This window comes from Narcine bancroftii, chromosome 1, assembly GCF_036971445.1.
Source record: "Narcine bancroftii isolate sNarBan1 chromosome 1, sNarBan1.hap1, whole genome shotgun sequence".
NCBI classification, from domain to species: domain Eukaryota; kingdom Metazoa; phylum Chordata; class Chondrichthyes; order Torpediniformes; family Narcinidae; genus Narcine; species Narcine bancroftii.
Window position 1 is genome coordinate 357,931,494 of NC_091469.1, and position 13,227 is coordinate 357,944,720.

The window sequence follows — 13,227 nt, forward strand, 5'->3', positions numbered from 1 at the left end:
TGAAAATAATCCATCCTAAAAGGAGCAGGAAGAATTCCTGAATATCCTGAAGAATTGACATCGCTCAAACAAATTCATTACATGTTTTTACAACCAAAATGTGGACAAATACTTTATGTCACCCCTTGTATTTATTTTAAACTGATAACGTTTTTGGAACATAGAACATTAGAGCACAGTACAGGCCCTTCAGCCCTTGATGTTGTGCTGACCTATATATTCCTACCAAAAAAATACTAAATCCTTCCTACCTCATAATCCTCTATTTTTCTTTCATTCATGTATCTAAGAGGCTCTTAAATAGTCCTAATGTTTCATCCTCCACCATACAAGATATTCCATGCACCCACAATTGTCTGTGTGAAAAACTTACCCCGATGTCTCCCCTGATGACTCCCCTAAGCTTTCCTCCCTTCACTTTGCCCTCTGGTGTTTGCTACTCCCACCCTGGGAAAAAGGTGCTGGCTGTCTACCCTTTGCCTCTCAGAATCTTGTAGACCTCTATTAAGTCACTTCTCAAACTTCTTCACTCTAAAGAGAAAAGTCATAAATCTGCTAACCTGGCCTGAAAAGGGATTTTCCAATCCAGGTAACATCTTGGTAAATCTCCTCTGCCACCTCTCCATAGCTGCCTCATCCTTCATATAATGAGGTGGCCAGAACTGAACACAATATTCTAAATCTGGTCTCACTAGAGATTTGTAAGGTTGCAACATGACCTCTTAACTCTTGAACTCATTCCCCCAACTAATGAAGTCCAGCATTCCATAGGCCTGTGTGGCAAGCTTGAGAGATATATGGATTTGGACCCAAAGGTCCCTCTGTTCTTCCATTATGTTTAGTCTCTGACCATTAACACTGTACTCAGCATTCTTGTTTGATCTTCCAAAATGCAGCTCTTCCCATTTATCTACATAGTACTCCATCTGTCACTTTTCTGCCCAACTCTGCATCCTGTCTATATCCTTTTGTAACTGACAGCAACCTTCAACACTATCCACAACTCTCCAACCCTTCGTATCATCCACAAATTTACCAACCCATTCTACTGCTACTTCACTGTGGATATTTATAAAAATCACAATGAGCAGGGGTCCCAGAACAGATCCCTACAGAACCTCACTAGTCACTGATCTCCAGGCAGAATACTTTCCATTCACGACTACTCTCTGCTTTCTACAGGCAAACCAATTCTGAACCCTCACAGTCAAGGTTCCATGGATCCCATGCCTCATGACTTCCTGAACAAGTCTCTCTTGGGGACCCTGTCAAATGCCTCATTAAAACCCATATATACCATATCCACCTCATTCTTGAGTTTATGATTTATGGTTGTTTTATGACTTTTCCTTTAAGGATTGTTTTTTTAGTTACCATAGTTACTGTGATGTCATATGTCGTAACATCCAAGTAGACGAGGAGCTCATACTCATTCTTGGAATGACCATGGAAGAGACGCGAGCTCTCGAGAAACTTTTCTTTGAATTTATTATTATTCATCATTAATCATTTATTATCATTTTAATTCATTTATATTTGTTTGAAATTGAGAATCATTATCATTTACAATATGTTTTGCTTTACTCATCGTTATGAAGTGCAAAGCTATGAAATTGTTTATTTGCTTTTATCAACAGAAAATTAAAGCTATTTGCAGCTGCAATTACAAAGTTTGATTTATTTGGATGAATAAGATACAATTCAGAATATTGAAGTTTATTTCTCTTGTAAGGTGACGTGCTTTGAGATTGAGAAATATTAGAAGCTGGGAAGTATCACCTACACCTTCCCCTCACAAAACCATGCTGACTATCCCTGAGAAGACTGTACTTCTCCAATTGCTCATAAATCTTGTCCTTAAGAATCCTCTCCAATAGATTGTACACCACTGACACAAGACTCTCTTCTCTGCCTTCCCAGAGCAACCTGTGGTATATTGTGTCTGGCCCTGGGAACTTATCAATTTTAATGTTTTTAAGAAGATTCTGCATTTCCTCTTTCCTAATCTCAACATCATCCAGAACAAAAGCCTGTTCTAATCTGACCTCATTTATGCACCATCAATTACTTGAAAGACTATTTTAGAGAAACCTATAGGCTTTTATTCACTTAAGAACACAAGCACATCCATACTGTTTGGTTGTCCTGCAGTGAGCTGCAGGGGACTGTGGAGCCTTTGGGGATGGGCACAGTACAACCGTCCAATAGGTGTGCCTGACCAGACAATTATATATTACAGTGGTTTACCACGTTCACCCCTTGTTTTAAAAAATAGTCCAGCAGGGTGAAGTGAAACTTACATGGTTACAATTCAAAGTCACAAGTTCAGTCTTTCAAGTCGTCTGATCATTCGCTGGGATTGTCATAGTTCTGATTGCAGCTGCAGTTCCACAGCAGGGTCCTGGACGGTCTTGGGCATCTGTACATACTCATCAGTGTTTTGCTGGTGGGTAGGTGCCAATGAGTCCAGTGCAACCTCCCTTGGGACAGAGGCAGGTGTATTGGGAAGGGTTGTGGCTCTGCCTAGTCAGAGGGGACACCAGCTGCCAATTAAGGTTTTGTTTTTCCCCACCCATTTATGCACACCTTGCCATTGGCTCCATGTAAATTACCTGGACTTTACTTTCCAGGCTGCCTGTACTTGGCCTTGGGCCATTGGCTGTTGTAATTGGATTAACTCTCCTGGCACCAAGCCATTTCTCTGCTAACAACCTGGGCTGGATCCTCCAGCACTATAAAGGTGCCATATGTTCTTTGTTCTCCCTCTTTGCCAGATTGGGACCGTCCTGCTTCACTCCAGGCCTAGAAGGTGGAATGATGGTGGAGAAACTGTTGGTAAAATGTGTACTGTTAAAAGGGTTGGGAGTGTTTAATTTGTGTCCTTTGTAGCAAAGAGCTGGGCCTGCTCTGAGTCAATGGGTGGTGGGGCATCGTAGTGATATTTCCTTGATCACTGTGTGCACCAGTTCGTTGTATGTGTGTATTTTGTTCCCACGCTATTTTTCCCACATTTGTTATTAATTGTTCTTATGTTTCACTGTCGATATTATTTTAAACTCTGTGTGTGTGTGTGTTTTGCATCTATTTCCTACACTTGCCTTCTGTAAATAAAATACTTCACTACAAAAATTGTGTGTCCAGAGTCCTTGCCTTTGAGACCTACCAAACCTGTTTCCTCACTCACAACAGCAGGGTACCAGGGGTCAGGTGCATCATGTGTGTTTCATGGTGAGAAAGGTGTGGGGGTGGGGAACTCCAGAACCCCTGAGGGAACCAAGTCCCTGATAGAGACGGTGTCTTCATGTCCATCTGGCTGTGCCACGCAGGCATATTGGGGTTTGGTATTGAGGAGGTGGACCCTTTTGACCAGGAGATCAGACTTATGGCTCCTTACACACTTGCATAGTAGGAAGGGCCATGGGGATGTCAGCCACGTCATTGGTGTGGTCCTAGTCGCAGATTTCATGAGAAAGAAAAACATTTGTTCATGCGGTGTGGCATTTGTGGCCGTATGTATCAAGGACCTGATGGAATGGGGTGTCTCTGGGAGGGCCTCCTGCCAATGGGAAACTGAGAGGCCCTTAGACCGCAATTGTAGAAGGACTGCCTTCCAAACTGTAGCGTTCTCCTTCTCCACTTGCCCATTACCCCGGTGGTTGTACTCGTGGTCCTGCTTGTGGCACTGCCTCTGGCCAACAAGTACTGGCGTAGCTCATCAGTCATAAAAGATGGCCCCCGGTCACTGTGGGTATAACTGGGGAAGGCAAACAGAGTGAAGAGGCTATGCAGGGCCTTGATGACTGTGGCAGCAGTCATGTCAGATCTGGGGAATGGCAAATGGAAAACGGGAGTATTCGTCAATGATATTCAGAAAATACACATTGCAGTCAGTGGAGGGCAGGGGTCCTTTAAAATCAATACTGAGTCACTCAAATGGGCAGGTAGCTTTAATTAATTGTGCCCTGTTTGGCCGGTAGAAGTGCAGCTTGCATTCAGCAGACCTGGCAATTCTTTCTCATGGATCTCATCTCCTCAATGGAATACGGCAGGTTGCTCGCTTTGATAAAGTACAAAAAAAAAACAGGTAACTCTGGGGGTTGACAGAGTTTGTTGTGGGGATTTTGCAATTGGTCGATCTATGCACTGGCAAAGGTCCCATGGGACAGGGTGCCTGGTGGATCATAAAGTTTCCCTGGCCGGTACAAGATATTGTCAATGTAGGTGGACAAATCAATCCTCCACCTCAGTATTTTGACACATTTGACTTTACCCCGCTGCCTTGACAAGGCCTGGGCTTCTTTCTCGACTGAGGAGAGCCAAATCTTAGGGCCCCGTAGAGTACATGAAAAAAAATGCAACTGGCCTGTCTGCCTGGTTAAGGATGGCTGTCAGGATGAAGTCTAACGCATCGCTTTCCACCACCTGAAATGGGATTGTTTCACCCACAGCTTGCATTGTGGCCTTGGCAATATCTGCCCTAATATGACTGAAGGCAGCACAGCCCTCCACTGCCATGGGGAAGGATGTCAATTATGGGCCTTGTCCACAATTGTGGACCTATTGAGCATAATAGGAAAAGAATCCAAGCCACTTCTTCAGAGCCTTGAGGCTGTCTAGGAGGGAATGTTCCAGGAGTGGCCGAATGTGGTCAGGGTCCGGGCCGATAACTCCATTCTCCATGACACAGCCAAGGATGGACAGACAGGATGTGCAAAACATGCACTTGGCCTTGTTATATGCAAGGTTAAGGAGCTTAGCTGTTTCAAGAAATTTCTGGAGATTGGTGTCATGGTCCTGCAGGTCATGGCCATACAGGTCATGGACGTAGATGGTGACATTATCGAAGTATGGGAAGGTAGTCTGCAACTCGTATGTGATCCATCTCTCGCTGGAAGATCGATACGTGGTTCGTGACACCAAAGGGGACTTGCAGGAAGTGGTAGAGGTGGCCATCCACCTCAAACGCCATATACTGGCTGTCCTCTGGGTGGATAGGTATTTGATGATATGCCGATTCAGGTCAATGGTCGAAAAGACCTGATGCTGGGCAATTTGACTATGTCAGCGATGCATTGAAGGGGGTATGCATCCAATTGTGTGTATCAGTTGATGGTCTGACTCTAGTTGATGACCATCCTATTTCTTTTCCCCGTTCTGTACTACCTCTACCTGCGTTCTCCAGGGGCTGGTGCTGGCTTCAATGACCCCCTCCTTGAGTAAGTGCTGAACCTCTGCCTGGATAAAGGCCCTGACCCCAGCACTGTACCGCCTATTTTTAGTGGCGATGGGTTTAGAGTCATGAGGTTGGTGAATAGCGATGGGTGGCAATTTTGAGTGTGGAGAGCCTGCAGGTCATGTGTGGTGAGTGGTAGGGTTGCCAGTTCTAAACTGTCAATTACACGCAGTGAAAAAAAGAAACAGGGATTATCTCAAAGCCATCAACAGATGGCTTCTGGGTCGGTGCTCATTCTTGACTTTCCTTGATCAGGATCAGTGCGGGAGAGAGGGAGCCGCAGCAGGGAACGGTAGAACAATCACTTCCGTGCACCTATGTAGTGCATGTATGGCTGCCAAATCTTTTGAAAGGTGCAGTACTTGTTTCTCAGATTGTAAGTTATTTTCTCCAGGGGAATGCAACATTGCATTTCTCTGTTCCATCGCTCAATACTAAGAATAGAGTCGGACTTCCAATTCACTGCAATGCATTTCCTGGCCACTGCCAATGCGATTAACACAAATTGGATTTGAAATTTGGACAGCTTCATTGTAAGCCTTATCTCCAATATATTTCCCAACAGGAACAACTCTGGGTCCTGAGGGAACTGTTTACCTATAATTTTCTCCAGGGACTTGGCCTAGATCTACCCAAAAGGGCCTCACCTTGGCACATGACCAGATTGCATACACAAATGTCCCAGTTGCAACACTGCACCTAAAGCATTGATCCAGGAGTTCTGGTTTTGATCTATTGATTTTCTGCTGCATTATGTACAATTGGTGCAAAAAGTTATGCTGTCCAGCCTGTACCTTGCATTAATGACCATGGTCATGCTTTCTCAGCACAGTTCAGACCAATTGTAATGCCCAAGTCTGACTCCCATCTTTCTCTCGACCTATGAAGCCCCAGTTTGGGTCCCTCTGACTGGAACAGGTAATACATTACTGAAATGAATTTCTTGTCGATCCCCCTTTGAATCAGGGCCTCTATGCTGCTGCAACGAGGTAGAACCATACCTGGACCTAATACATCCTGTAGAAAAGACCTTATTTGAAAATGGCAGTGGAATGTTCTATTCGGTAAATCATATTTATTTTTGAGCTGTTCAAACGACATTAATTGCCCTTGCTCATAACAGTCCTCTATACATTATTTGTACACTTATTAATTTCCTTAATGTGTTATTGTTATTGTAGTATGAATGAATCGTTTAGTTTTATAGGTGGAGGGAGGGGGGTGGGTAATGGAGTGGGCTTCTATATACTGACATAGAGAAAAGGAGTACATGTACATGTATTCGAGATTGTGAACTGCCATCGTTGGCAGGACGCGGTATATGACTACAGGCCTGTGTGAAAAGTTATAAATAAAATATTTTTTAAAAATTAAATACAGAGAGGGGTGGATGGGGCCCATCAAACTCCATCGTCATGCTTCTAATGTGACACTGAAAATCCAAGCCCAACAGTACAACAGTGTATCAGTCTAAATTCTTTATATTCAGTACCCCACACCATTGGAGTCACTATGCAGAGGCCCCAGATGTTTGCTGTGTGCGACCAGGATGGCAAAGAGACCTTCTGGTTCACGGCAGTACTGTGAGAGAAAAACACCACACTGTGTCCGTCCGGGTGGATTAAGATCTTCGTGCTTCCACTGTTGAATAAGCAACTGGTCACGTGGTCATTTACCTGAATATCTATCATCGACCTGGCAAGTTGATGTGGGCTATCCTGGTCGAGCGTGATTGAGGCCATTATTGGGTGGCTGCACCTCACTTTTGTGAGCGGCGGCAGTTCCAAAATGGCAGCCTCCAGGGCCCATATGTGGCGCTGCTGGGTCCTGAAGATGGCACCCAAATTGACAGCTTCCATGACCCGCACTTGGTGCTGGGTCCTTAAAATAGTGCCCCCTCTCCCCCACGGATCGCACATGGTGCTGCTGGCTCCGGGTGATGACGGTGTCCGGGACAGTGGCCCCAATGATTCACTCGTGGCATTGCTAGGAAGTCGTTTGGACTTAAACACTTTGGCATAGTGGCCCTTTTTCAAACAGTTGGAGCAAGATGAATCTTTCACTGGGCAGCATTTCCTCTGATGCTTGCCCAGGCTGTAGAAGTACCACTTTGGGTGCCTCTGGAGCACCACAGCTGTGGTTGGGCCATTAGCAGAGTCGGACGAATGAAGCGGGAGTTGGTCACGGAGCACTGCTGCTGTGGTCGAGTCATTAGCGAAGTGAGGAGGTGGCAGCGCATCCGAAGATGGTGGTGCATTGTCAGATGAGTAGGCCTCCATGTTCTGGACAGCCACCTCCAGCATACCTGCCAGCTCAACTGCTCTCTGCAGACTGAGCTCCCCTTGCTCCAGGTGTCTGTTCGATCTGATCCCTGCAATGCAGGGGTCCAGGATCAGGTCCTTTGTGTATTCCATGGCAGACATGGCCTTGTATTCACAGGCCCTACCGAGTGCTCGCAGAGCCCGAAGATATTCAACATTAGACACACCAGGTCATTGATAACAAATCACTAGGAGGTGTCTGGCATGGACAACATTGATTTTACACAGGTACTATCCTTTGAAAAGTCCATGACTTCCTGGTATGTTGTAGTGTCCCTGATCATGGAGTATATCAGGGTGCCGACTCAGGAGTGCAGCACTTGCAGTTTGTCAGTCTCCAATCACACAATGGTAGTGGAGGTAGCCTGCAGGAATGCCTCAAAACAGCACAGTCAGAGGTCAAAGTTGGTAGATACCTCAGGCGATTGAGGATCAATTTCCAGCTTTTCTAGCTTTAGGATCTGCTCAATTGAAAAAAAAATTAAGAGAATAAAATTGATGCACTATTAATTATTCAAAAGACTGTTGTTGAGAAACCAATAGGTGTTTATTCATTTAAGAACCCAAGCACATCCATACTGTTTGGTTGTCCTGCACTGAGCTACAGGGGGCTGTGGACAGTCACCTTTATACAGGTGCCTGTGGGGCAGGGCCACAGGTACAACCAGCCAATAGGTGTGCCTGAGCAGGCAATTATACATAACAATAGTTCACCACTCTCACCTTGATAAAGGTCAGGCAAATGTTGCCTCCTTTATCCTTAAGCAGTGCTACTTTCATTTTTGTCATCCTCTGTTCTTCATGTATGCAGAGAATTCCTTGGGGTTCTCCTTAATTCTACATGCCAAGGCCTTCTCATGCTCCTTTCAAGCTCTCCTGTCCTTTCTTAAGTTCCTTTCTGGTTACCACATAATTCTCATGATCCCTTCCTGTTTGTCTTGCTTCCTAAAACTAATTTATGCTTCCTTCTTCCTCTTAACTAGCTGCCTCATCTTTGTCAATCATGTTTCCCTTTTTCTCCAATATTTTTCATGTCTCCAGTTGGACAATCCTGTCCTGACCATCCTCCACATTACTTCTCTGCTTTCTTCGGTGAAGATCTGTTCCCAATTTACTCTCCCTCGTTCCTGCCTCTTCCCATTGTAATTGTCCCTTTCTTAATTAAACACTTTCCCATTTTGTCTGCTTTTATCCTTGCCCATAGTTGTGTTAAAGCTCAGGGAATTGTGTCACAATCACCAAAATGCTCCCCCACATAGAGGTCTGTTACCTGGCCAGGTTCATTATCAGTACTAAATCCAGTATGGCCTCTCCTCTAGTCAGCTGGTCTACATGCTGTGTCAGGAATCCTTCTTGGACACACCTGACAAATTATGCCTCATCTATCCCTCTTGCAGTCAGGAGGTGGCAGACAATATTGGGGAAGTTGAAGTCTTTGATAACATTAACCCTGTAATTTCTGCACCATTCCAAAATCTGCCTACTTACCTGTTCCTCAGTCTCCTGAGAGTCATTTGGGGGCCTATGGACGATTCCCAATACTGTGATTGCTCCCTTCCTATTTCTGACCCCCACCCACACTCAGTAGACCCTCTCTACAGCATCCTCCCTTTCTATAGCTGTGATACTATCCCTGACCAGACATGCTACTTTCCCCCACCCCATCCCCTTACCTCCCATCCTATTTGTTGTGTCAGAAGGGAAAAGATCAGTGGATTCAAAGAATAACAAATCTGGATACAGGCTAAATACAGAAATAATCTTTATTGAAGCAAATAAGCAAACGTAAGGAGATTGCAACAGGGTTAATACACGCAAGTATTCTCAATCATACAACATAGTGCAACCAGTCACATCGGACTTAATACTACCGATACTAGCAACTGTTTATGCAGGCTCATCACAACCAAGGACTACAAAACATTACCCGCTGTTCCTTGTCTAACATGCACATGGCTCAGATGCTATCTACAACTACAGCAGTGTACAACAGCCCCATTCCCTCTGTAGTGCACATTTATCAATAACTCCTCCTGCATTTTCCACAGAAAGAGCTTCCACACATGATGGTCTTTATAGTACAGTAAGCTGGAGGGTCTTGCTCAGGTAATCACTAGGTGATTAAAGAGGCCAGTGGTCAGGTGTGCACCAATGGGTGAGCAGGGTCCAATTTGATTGGCAGGTGATGTGACTTCCAACTAGGTTCCAGATGGAGAGGTCACATGACCCTTCACAATCCATATTCCCACCTGGTTCTGGACAGAGAGACTACATGACCCTCCACAATCTGCACTACTTTATTTCTTTTAAAACACATAAAACCTGGTACCTGCATCAGGCAATCCTGGATTTCTGCCAACCAAGTATCTCTAATGGTAACAACATCATAATTCCATGCACTGATTCATGGTCTAAGTTCATCGTCTTTATTCTTAATACTCCTTGCATTGAAATAGACACATTTCAAATCCTCCAAGTGACAACATTTATGCTTCCTCTCCTGCCTGTCCTTCCTCACAAACCCACAGCACAGTGCATCATCCTTTTGACCTTCTCCCTTATTCTCTGCACACACATTCTGGTTCCTATCCCCCTGCCAATGTTCTACAAATCGGGGGGGGGGGTGGGTGGGGGGGTGGCGTGGCGTGATGGTTTAGGAGGGAGACTTGGGAAGACATCTCTCCTGGCAGAACTTTTCAAAACCCGACCAAAAAGTTTTTTTTTAGAATTTAAAAAAAAAACAAGATATTTTGGAACTATTGTAAACATTACTGGAAGCAATCATGAGAAAAACAAAACAACAGACTAGAAAAAAAAAAGACTTTGAAACAAACAGCAACTACTGAAGAGTTTGGGCCTACCTTGCAAACAGAGCCTGTGGAGTCGATTCCTCATCTACCAAAGTTGATGCGACAGCCGCTGCCTAGTGTTCAGGCAACTCTGGAGCCTGGAGATCTCATCCTCCAGAGATCCAGGAGCAGCCATGCATGCGCAGAACTCTGCGCATGTGCGCTGCACAGGGTCCAATTCTCACTGCGGGGGGGGGGAGGGGATGGGCAACTCCTCAGCCCAGCAGCACTGGACTGTTGAAGGAGAGACCTAGACCTCACAGATGGAACCACCGTCTGTGTTGAAGGAGGAGGAGGAAGAAGATATTGTTGGACTGGGTGAAGAAGAAGGAACCTTTCCAACGACTGAATAAGAGGAAACAGTCATTTATCAGGGTAGGCCCTTAGCTAAGGCTGTTCAATATACTGAGTAAATATGGGGCTGCAACTTATGCAGGCTCATCAAGCTAGTTTAATATTTTAACTAAACAAATGGAAACTTTATCAACTCAAATGAATCAAGGTTTTTCATCTATGAAGTAACAGTTTAGTAGATTGAAGGATGAAATGTTGACTATTAAGATTGATGTGGCAAAATGTGCAAAGCTGGCGGATAAAGTGCAAATAACATTTTGGAAAATTGAAGAGGAGTTTCAGGATTGAAGACATAGAACAATGTAAATTACAATATGGTTATTAAGATGGAGGATTCCTTTACTGCTTGGAAAGTTCGAAGAAATGATTTATTAAAGAAAATTGATGTTTTGGAAAATCAGAATCATAGAAATAATGTTAAGATTGTTGGTTTACTGGAAGAATTTGAAGGCTCAGATCCGGTACAGTTTTTTTCAGAATTGGATTCTTGAAGTTTTGGGAAGAGATCATTTTCCAAATAGTTTGGAATTAGACAGAGCACATAGAGCTATTAGGAAGAAACATTTTCCTGGTCAACCGCCACACTCCATTTTAATTAATGTCTATGTTATCAAGACAAAGAAATGATTTTAAGAGTTGTAGTTCAAAATGTAAGAAAGCACCAGACTCCTTTGTTGGTCAAGAATAACATATTGTATTTTTATGCAGATCTGAGCCAAGCTATAATTAAGAAGCATAATGAATTCAATCCCATTAAAGCTGTAGATGGAAGAAGGGAGGTCCCTTCCCAGCGGTTGGCCGAAAGTCGACATTCACAATATTAAATATGATGGCAAGTAAATTAAATTTCATGACATTTAATGTAAATGGGCTCAATAATCTGATTAAGAGGAAGAGAGTTTTAGCTTATATTGAAAAGTTGAAAGTAGATATCGCTTTTCTTGCAAGAAATTCATTTGACTGAAAAAGAACATCAGAAATTGAAAAGGGATTGGGTTGGTCAAGTTATAGCTTCTTCCTTCAATTCAAAAGTGAGAGGTTTTGCTATTTTTATTAACAAGAATTTGCTTTTCAAATTAGAATCAATTATTTCTGATTCATTGGGTAAGTAATTAATTGTCAAATTTATTCAGAATTTTGGACACTGAATATTTACGTGACAAATGTTGATGACGAGAAATTTATTCAAGATTCCTTTTATAATTTGGTGCAGGGATAAGAAAAGGTAAAATCTCCAAAAATAGTCACTAGATCCAAAATAACACAACAAATTTTAGCATTAATGAAGGAAATGAATTTAGTTGAAAAGGTTGAACCCTACAGGAAAAGATTTTTCATTTTATTCTTTCTGATATGATTCTTATTCTAGAATAGATTTTTTAAAATTATCAGCTCTTTTGCAAGGATATGTCGTATTTACAGAATATAAAATAGAATATTGCCAGATCATTCTCTTTTATTAACATGTACAGCCTCAGAAAAAATAGATACAGGGTACTACATATAGATAGAGATTTAATTCTTTATTATTATGAAATTGTAGAGTTTTGTAATTTTATAAGAGATCAAATACAACAATATTTACAAACAAATACAGATTCAATTAATAGTAAACTTATTTTGTGGGATGCTTTAAAAGCATATTTAAGAGGACAAATTATTAGCTTTCCAACTGAAGTTAAGAAACAGTATTCTAGCAAGGTAGATAAATTGGAAAAGAAGATCGAAAATTTGGAAAAAGATTAGCAGCAGAATTTAACTGAGCCTAAAAGGTACAATTGTTAAATAAAAAATTGCAATATAATTAATTACAGACTTATAAAACAGAGAAATTACTACAAAGAACTAGACAAAAATATTATGAATTAGGGGAGAGAGTCCATAAAGTATTGGCATGGCAATTAAAGACAGAGCAAACGTCTAGAACAATTAATACCATAAGGAAAGATTCAAAAATTACATCTAAACCCCAAGATATAAAGGATGCTTTTAAAGAATTTTATATGAAATTATATATATCTGAATCTGAAAAAGATGAGGTGAAAATTGATAATTTTTTAGCTGACCTTGATTACTTTTTTTGAGTATTCAAGAATGTAATGGCTCAAATGCTCCCTTTACCTATAGAGAAGTTATAGAAGCACTTACATCAATGTCTAATGGGAAATCCCCTGGTGAAGATGGATTTACATATGAATTTTATAAAAAAATGTCAAGACTTATTAATGCCTTTATTAATGGAGGTATTGAAACAAGCAATGGAGGTTCATTCTACCGGATTATTTTTAACAGGCAATTATAACTGTTATTCTCATGAAACATAGGGATCCTTTAAATAATGGATCATATAGACCTATTTCTTTATTAAATTTTGTTAATAAAATTGTAACTAAGGTTCTAGCAAATATAATATCAAATTACTTACAGGTTTAATTCATTTAGATCTGGCTGGATTTATTAAAAATTGTTA

At 42.1% G+C, this 13,227-nt stretch overlaps 1 protein-coding gene and 1 long non-coding RNA gene across 3 annotated transcripts in view; one reads left to right on the forward strand and one right to left on the reverse strand.

Annotated features, from left to right (window-relative positions):
• Window positions 1-11,612, forward strand: part of LOC138750138 (uncharacterized) — a 63,461-nt gene extending 51,849 nt beyond the window's left edge. The window contains exon 4 of the long non-coding RNA XR_011349107.1: window positions 11,466-11,612. This is a non-coding gene — a long non-coding RNA (uncharacterized lncRNA). The remainder of the gene's footprint in view (window positions 1-11,465) is intronic.
• The window catches only part of cobl (cordon-bleu WH2 repeat protein), a 389,570-nt gene that overhangs the window by 21,810 nt on the left and 354,533 nt on the right, over window positions 1-13,227 (reverse strand). The gene's annotated exons all lie outside the window — the stretch shown is intronic.